The sequence below is a fragment of the Notechis scutatus genome, chromosome 8 (genome assembly GCF_049901735.1).
Source record: "Notechis scutatus isolate UNSWTSFEM ecotype Mainland chromosome 8, rNotScu1.2, whole genome shotgun sequence".
Taxonomy (NCBI): Eukaryota; Metazoa; Chordata; class Lepidosauria; order Squamata; family Elapidae; genus Notechis; species Notechis scutatus.
The window spans coordinates 19,685,668-19,694,560 of record NC_142016.1 but is presented as its reverse complement, the minus strand read 5'-3'; the positions used below and the strand labels follow the sequence as shown (position 1 = coordinate 19,694,560).

General features: G+C 42.3%; 1 long non-coding RNA gene across 1 annotated transcript; it reads left to right on the top strand.

The window, feature by feature from the left end:
- Positions 1–4,427: 4,427 nt before the first annotated feature.
- LOC148129933 (uncharacterized) lies at positions 4,428–6,829 on the top strand. Its single transcript, XR_015750495.1, has 2 exons — positions 4,428–6,278; positions 6,396–6,829. It is a non-coding gene; the product is annotated as an uncharacterized LOC148129933 (long non-coding RNA).
- The last annotated feature ends 2,064 nt before the right edge of the window (positions 6,830–8,893 follow it).

The window sequence follows — 8,893 nt, the reverse complement described above, 5'->3', positions numbered from 1 at the left end:
TAGGTGAGTATTTCTAATTAACAATTAACTACCTAAAAACCAAATATGAATAGTCCTCTTTACAAAGGACCCTGACTTGGCTAACAACTATGTCAGGATTGTATTCACTGCACATGCTAAACTTGGTTCCTGAAAAAAGCCATGATTTGGATTCATGCATTACCGCAAATCATAAATAGTTCAAGTGTTTTGAATTCCCCTGAAATATCAAACCATAAAGATCTTCTAGGTCAGTGGTCACCAACCAGTGGGCCACTGGTGGTCTGTGAGAAAATTTTGGTGGTCTGCAGAGAAATGTCACCCCAGAGCATCTCCCAAAGCAATTCATCCAGGCTGCACAGGGCTACACCGCCCACATGGCCCGTGGGAACCTTCCCTGCCTACTCACTCCTTACCTGGCAAACTTGCCTGCTAAATTGCTACTTTTCCTTTTTCCAACCATCAGCTGTTCTGCTGTGTTGGGAGATTTAGTTTAACTAGTAAGCAGGAAATCATTGGATTTCTTGATTTCTGGTTATCTTTAGATCTTTTAAGCAGAGCCGAACCTTCCTTAGGACTGAAGCAGTGAAAACTCAGGTAGCCGATGGCAGAAACACAGATCTCTAAGTGAATCTGTGATTCTGTGAGCAACTCAATCTGCCTGCCTGCTTTGCCTGATTTTGCGTAAAAGTTGCTCCTTTTTTATAAAAAAAATCAATATTTATATAAATATTTATAATATTTACATACAAGCCATGCCCAGCCAGTCACATGACCACCAAGCCACACCCACAGAACCAGTTAAGAAATTTGAATCCCACCCCTGCCTCTGTGTGTTTGTGTATGTGTGTGTGTGGGGGGGGGGGGAGATTAGATCAGATCTCTCTCTCTCTCTCTCTGCCACCAACATCAGCAAGCCACCATCTGTCAAAATTCATATTAATGCTCCCCAGGATTTAAAATTATGAGTTTGGTGGTCCCTGAGGTCCAAAAGGTTGGCGATCCCTGTTGTAAGTGACGAGTAAGCCAGTTTATTTTGTACAAAGGCAACCTGTACTTCTTGAATTTACCTTCTTAAACATCTGTTGTTTAAGAACATTGCTGTCTCTTCCTCACCCATCTATGCCTTTCATAAGGGCATGCTGTGCTATGCCTATATTTCCACAAATTATAGATATGTGGGATTCTAATTTCTGAGGGTTTGGCATGACATTGTTCCCAAAATGTCAGACTTCATGGTTGTACTCAAGTAGGCTCTGGGGTTTGGGGTTTGTTAGTTCAGATACTAACATGTCTTCATTCAGCAAAAATATAATATGTCCAAATGTCCAAATACCATTATGGAGTATACTTAGCAAACTAATATCCTTGTAGCAGGCATCCAAATGGCAAGCTTAATTCTCCTGAAAAATCTTGATAACTTGCCTTGTCCTTGTTCCCAAGTACCTGCATTCAGAATAGGAATGAGCACATCAATGGGCAGTTTTTGCCAGTTTCAATATATTCAGTTCAATTTCTACAGTAGTTTGGATGTTCCTTTTCTTTATACAAACGAACAAAGATTTACATTTATTTCTGTTTGCACAGTTCTGTTAGTCCTGTACTTTTGATGGGGTTCCCTTTACATGCACACTTAGAGTACACATTAAATTCCACGTGTATCATGTTTTTTGCATGCAGTTTTTGAACCAAGAATTTCTTTGCACTTTCCTTGCACTTTCCAGAGAATGTACTGACTGCAGATCAAGCATAACTTAATAATTGTAGCATGATTCTCTGCATTCTTTAAAACAAAAGAAATATTATGTCTCAAATACTTAACATCTATATATTACTTCTAAATAAAAGGGGTGGGGGAAAAAGAGCCATTATATCTCTTTGTACTTCCTATTATGAAATCTTTATCACTACCCTAAAAGCCATTAAACAAAACTGTGATATCTGGATCTGCAGAAAGCTAATGTATTTCTACAAATTAAGACTGGAAATCTTGATAATTGTTTGTTATTTTGCTTGTTTGTTTAGCAGATTGGATATACCCAGACGGATGAACCAGGTTTCCAAGGAGTGCCCACTCATCGCTTTTTACCCTGCCACCCCAACCTTAATTAAGAATGAAGTTCACAAATCTCAGTAGTGTAATTTAGATATCAATTTTGAAAAGTTTGATTTTCCTACCTTTGTAACAGAAGGCAGTGGGCAGTGAGAATTGCCCTTTGCTATTCTGGAGGCAGAAGCTATGCTAAAATAAAATAAAATAATTGCATTTGCACCAGCATCGTTTCTTGTTTTTTAAAAAAACAAAAATAATGTTCTGGTTTAAAAAAACATAGCATTGAACGATGAGATGAACATTCAGTCTAACTCAGCTTTGGGAAATGGCACGACAGCTGGGCATGAGATAAATAGACATGATTAGAGTTGGATAGAGGACTTTTGGAAATTCCAGAGCAGAAGTTTAAAACAAGTCAAAAGGTATTGGTGTCATGGAAATTACATGTCCACAAGAATCAAAGAAAGCAAATAGGAAAACCCAATGAAACTGAACTGGAAAGGAATGAGGGTTCATTGTCCTGAGCATGAAGCAAGCTTCTGGTTCATTGATCCACGAGAGCTTTAATAAACAGTATTAAGTGACATGGTCACAAATCCAGACACAGGCAGTGGGGTCAGCAGTCAACAACAGACTGTCATGTTCCTTATAATTCAACTATGGTACATTGCGATATTGGGAATTCTATGGTCTCAAAGAACTTGAAGGGCAACCATTTTTGGAAAATTCCGCTCATATGTGGAGACCAACATGAATCTTATACACACTCTTGAGCCTTTGGAAAAGGTTGTAATTAATGGCAAGCAACTATGACACTTTGGCCAGGGAAATTACATCCCAATTAAGTACCGCTTTATAAAACCTTAGTAAGACCATACCTGGAATACATGACTTAGTAATTGTAGCATAAATACATATGAGCTGAGGTGTTGCAGTGGTTAGAGTACAGCACTGCAGTCTACTTCTGCTGACTGCCGGCTGCCAGCAGTTTGGCAGATCGAATCCCACCAGGCTCAAGGTTGACTCAGCCTTCCATCCTTCCGAGGTGGGTCAAATGAGAACCCAGATTGTTGGGGGCAACAGGCTGATGCTGTAAATTGCTTAGAGAAGGCTATAAAGCATTGTGAAATGGTATATAAGTTAAGTGCTATTGCTATCCAGTTTTGGTCAGCACATTTCAAAAAAGATGTTGAGGCTTTGGGAAAAGTGCAGAGCAGAGCAACTAGGATGATTAAAGGCCTGGAGACTAAAACATATGAAGAACGGTTGCAGGAACTGGGTATGGCCAGTCCAGAGAAAAGAAGGACTAGGGGTGACATAATAGCAGTATTCCAATATTTTCCAAAGCACCAGAAGGCAAGATAAGAAACAAGGGATGGAAACTAATCCAGGAGAGAAGCAATCTGGAATTAAGGAGAATCTTCCTAACAGCGAGAACAATTAACCAGTGGAACAACTTGCCCCCAGAAGTTGTGAATGCTTCAACACCGGAAGGTTTTAAAAAGAAACTGGACAGCCACTTGTCTGAAATTGTATAGGGTTTCCCGCTTGAGCAGGGGGTTGGACTAGAAGACCTCCAAGGTCCCTTCCAGCTCTATTCTGGAAGGAAGCTAGGAAAAGGAAGGAAGGGAGGGAGGAAGGGAGGGAGGGAGTCTGAAAAAAAGGAAGGAGGGTGGGAGCTAGGGAGCTAGGGAAAGAAGGGAGGAAGATAGCTTGGAAAGGAAGGAAGGAAGGAAAGAAGGGAAGGAAGGAAGGAAGGAAGGAAGGAAGGAAGGAAGGAAGGAAGGAAGGAAGGAAGGAAGGGAATCTGAAAAAAGGAAGGAGAGAGGGAGCTAGGGAAAGAAGGGAGGAAGGTAGCTTGGAAAGGAAGGAAGAAAGGAAAGAAAGGAAAGAAGGGAAGGAAGGAAGGGAATCTGAAAAAGGAAGGAGGGAGGGAGCTAGGGAAAGAAGGGAGGAAGGCAGCTTGGAAAGGAAGGAAGAAAGGAAGAAGAAGGAAGGAAGGAAGAAGGGAAGGAAGGAAGGAAGGAAGGAAGGAAGGAAGGAAGGAAGGAAGGAGAGGGGAAGGAAGGAGGGAGGGAGGAAAGGGGAGAGGGGTGTAGGAAGGAAGGAAGGAAGAAGGAAGGAAGAAGGAAGGAAGGAAGGAAGGAAGGAAAGGAAGGAAGGGAATCTGAAAAAAGGAAGGAGGGAGGGAGCTAGGGAAAGAAGGGAGGAAGGTAGCTTGGAAAGGAAGGAAGAAAGGAAAGGAAGGAAGGAAGGAAAGGAAGGAAGGAAAGGAAGGAAGGAAGAGAATCTGAAAAAAGGAAGGAGGGAGGGAGCTAGGGAAAGAAGTGAGGAAGGCAGTTTGGAAAGGAAGGAAGGAAGGAAAGAAGGGAAGGAAGGAAGGAAGGAAGGAAGGAAGGAAGGAAGGAAGGAAGGAAGGAAGGAAGGAAGGAAGGAAGGAAGGAAGGAAGGAAGGAAAAGGAGGCAGGCAACTGGCAAAAAGAAGAAATTAATTTATCTGGTCTTGTTTCTCTCAGGCAGACAGCAACAAATATAACTGTATGTAAGGATTGGAAGATGGCCCAAATTAATTGCCTTGTTCCTTTAACAATCTTAATAAACTAAACAACGCTAAATGCCTGATTGCTCCTGAAATATTCTGTCTATTCATAAATAGCAAAAGCTGCACATCTTTTGCTGAATATTCACAGTCAAAAGTCACAATTATGAAATAGTGTAGTAAGGGGCTTTTTAACACTTCTATCTATTGTATTATTTGCCTTTATTTTAATAGCCCATTCCTGCCTTTCAGATTTGTTTTCTTAGGAAACCGTGGTATACATATGTTGACTAGTTTTTCTCATAAAGAGGGTGCAAGAAAAATACCTTCTTTTTCCAAAATAAAGTTCATTATTCTTTTTAATTAAATCCATTTGCAAAAGGTTATAACAATTATAAAACAATACTGCAATTATTGCTTCCTTAGTGGCAAAGAAAACACATTTTACAGGAGCATTGAAATGACCCCCACCTTGACTGTTGGATGAAAAATACCTACCTAAATCTTTGAATGCCATTCATGCTCTGTTGGTTGGGCCAAATGAAAGATTGTGGCAGTTGCAAAGGTTGTGACGTGCAATCATTGGCTTGTTATTCAGCATTTTGTAGCAACAACTTTAAGCGAATAAACACAAACAAATAAAATGACTCGATTCTTGGCATGTTTTTTAATGCAATAGGAAAGACAAAACTTTAATTTTGCTTGTCTGGTCTTCCTGGATGACAGATTTTTTTAAGGATAGAAGCAGTGATGGGATTCAAATTTTTTTATTACCAGTTCTGTGGGTGTGGCTTGGTGGGCATAGCAGGGGAAGGATACTGTAAAATCTCCATCCCCATCCCATTCCAGGGGGAAGGTTACTGCAAAATCCCATTCCCTCCTCACCTCACTAACCTGCTTTCCAGCTTCGTTTTCCTGTGCAGGGCAACCAAAGAAGACCCAGCCGATCAGCTGGGACTCAATGGGAGCCAGAGAACAAATGGGGGCGGGGTGGGATTTGCCAGTTCTCTGAACTACTCAAAATTTCTGTTACTGGTTCTCCAGAACTGATCAGAACCTGCTGAAGACCACCTCTGGATAGAAGGGAAAGACAAAAGGAGACAAGCAGGTAGGCAGGCAAGCAGCTAGGAAGGAAGGAAAGGAGGGAGGGAGGGAGAGAAGGAGGAAGGAAGGAAGGAAGGAAGGAAGGAAGGAAGGAAGGAAGGAAGGAAGGAAGGAAGGAAGGAAGGAAGGAAGGAAGGAAGGAAGGAAGGAAGGAACTCAAGGCTTGAGGGCCAGATCTGTTCCATGGAGTGCTTAGATCTGACCCGTGGGACTGCCCTGGAAATAGCAAAGGAAATAGCAAATCGTTAATAATGGCCGCACACTCCATTATTGCTGGCAGAGGGTAGCAGGAGGTTGTCACTGCCAAAAATGGAGCTCGGGAGCCCATTTTTGCTGGCAGAGCGCTCGGGCCCCCACAGGCACCCCCGACACAAGTGACGTTGAGCTGGCCACGCCCATGCTAGTCATGCCCCTCAAGGTCAAGCACAACCCTGATGCAGCCCTCAATGAAATTGAGTTTGACACCCCTGGTCTACAGCAAGTGCCTTGTACCTACTGTATTCTACGAGTCCAAGCTCAGTCACTTGATCACTTGCTTCTGAATTTCAGATATTGAATCTGTTTTGAAATGAGAAGGAAGGCTACAGAAGCTAGGAAATTGGGGTTAGTAGAGGGCCTCTTGTAGTTTTGGGTTCTGTGGGCACCTTGATCTGTGGGTCAGTGTTTTAAATCTTGGGTCCTTTAGAATGCCTGCCAAACCAACTGTTTGTTTAATTTCAGACGAACTGAAGGTTGCATTGAAGATCTTGCATCACAACATCAATCAAATGAAAAGAAAGAATCCCAAAACCTTCTAATTCATGTCAATGAATTATCATTTTAATTGAAGCTGTAACTTTCATGATAGATGACCAGGAGCGTGGTTACCGAATGAAACGACAAAATCTTTTTAAAAAAATAAAATATATTGGGATAACCTTAATGTTGTTTATTTTTAATTGTAAGGAACAGGCATAAGTTTGAATCACGGGTGACTCCAAAATGCCTCTCAGATTAATCTCATGGAATACAGTCAATCTGAAGTCTTCAGTTTAGTGTGGCTGATTTTTCAATTCCTTCATGAAGAAATGTGTTAATTAAAACATGAGGACAAGCTCAGCAAAATGCTTTCCCATTTCATCTGCAGGCACCCCAGCTGAAAGGCTTTTGCAATCTTTGAAAGTGTAGACTTTGAAAGTGTAAAAGTCAAAGCAAAGATTAAAAGGAGATGTATTTTCTTGTTGTTCTTCAGCTCTTCTGGTCTTTGTTGTTCTTCTTGGTGACTTTACTCAGCCCCACTGCCACATTTCAATATCTTAATCCACAGGCCCCATTGCCCAAACCCAATACCTCTATTGTTACTTGATTTACAAGGAAATGTTAAGCTTCCATTGCCCATGATCTAACTGAAGCTAAAAGGCAGAGGTGGTGTCTCTACCCACTTTGAAGTTCTAACATCATACAGGTAACACATCTGGTAATGTTTAAATATAAAATTGTGCTAAGAAAATGATACAGCCAAAGTCACTGATGAAAACTACATGGCTGAAAGTGCTTCATAGCCTGTATCTATCTGGCCAATTTGCTGTACCTGCCATGCCCAATTTGCTGCAGGACAACTTGCCACAGCCAACTCGCTGGAGGACAAGAGTTACACTGATATGAAAGAAATAGTGGAATAGAAGAAAGGATGCAAAAGGAGGGGCAGAATGAAATGTGAATGGCAAAAATTAAAATATTTTTAAAATTTATTTTGAATAATTAAATAAAATTATTAAATTGTTCCCCAGCAAAATGTCCCAAGGCGAGTTGTCCATGGTGACTTGGCTGGGGCAAGTTGTGTCATTCCAAAGGCCCATGTCTGTAGGATCATGGTTTTGCAGAATAATTTCCTTAATCAATCATGACAAGGTTGCAATTCAGTGCCAATATGCTTAGGGGTAAATTAACACAGAGATAATAAGCAGAAATGTTCATAAGGACCACAATCTTTGAATTTTTTGTCTGTTTTCCATCCATCTGTACATCCTGGTCTTTGTGCATTTTACATATGTGCTGAATAGTTATCCTTCATTGCCATATAGAATAAGATTTAGATGCATAAACATAGATAGCAAAGATACTCCCCTCTGTACCTATTAGTGTCCAGGATGAAGAAATTAGCCTAAATGTTCCTGTTCAATATATATCTCCATCACAGAGAAAAGATGTCTAACCTCTTCTTTAGCTGAATTTTCCAGTCTTGAATCTGACCCTTTTGGCAACCTTTTTCCCCAAAAATTCATTTTGTCTCCATTGTTGTCCAATTCTCAATCATACTCTATCAAATGTCTTTTAATTTTTTATAGCGTTGATGTCTATACACAGGGCTGGGCTTCAAAAATTTCAGCAACCGGTTCTCTGCCTGGTTGCTGGGTGGGCGTGGCCACAGTGGGCGTGGTCTAGTCCAGGGGTCCCCAAACCTGGCCCCTTTAAGACTTGTGGACTTCAACTCCCAGAATTCTCCAGCCAGCAAAGCTGGCTGGAGAATTCTGGGAGTTGAAGTCCACAAGTCTTAAAGGGGCCAGGTTTGCAGACCTTTGGTCTAGTCGGCCTCCTGCACCACAATGTGGGGGGACATTTTCGCCCTCCCGGTCTCTAGAGCAGAGGTGGTTTTCAGCAGGTTCTGACCAGTTCTGGAGAACTGGTAGTGGAAATTTTGAGTAGTTCGGAGAACCAGCAAATCCCACCTCTGACTGGCCCCGCCCCCATCTATTCTCTGCCTCCCATTGAGTCCCAGCTGATTGGCTGGGTCTTCTTTTGTTGCCCTGCACGGGAGAAGGGAGCTGGAAAGCAGGTTAGCAGGGTGGGGAGGGAATGGGATTTTGCAGTAACCTTCCCCTGCCATGCTCACAAAGCAACACCATGCTCACCAAGTCATGCCCACAGAACCAGTAGTAATTTTTTTTGAATCCCACCACTGCTCCAGACGCTTTTCTCAAGCCTCTGGGAGGGTGAAAATGGCCTCTCCCGGGCTCCGGAGGCCCTCCTCGAACCTCCTCTTTGCCCTCCTCGAGCCTCCGTGTGAGTCCTGTACTTACCTGGCATCCAAAACAGTCCATGTGGGGACTCCTGGGAGGTGTGAGGTGGGCAGGGCCAGCCAGGGGTGCGATTCACAGGTTCACCGAACTGGGCAGAAATCTTATCCAGAGGATCGCTTGAACCTGTGCGAACCTGTGGCAGGCCACCCCTGTCTGTAC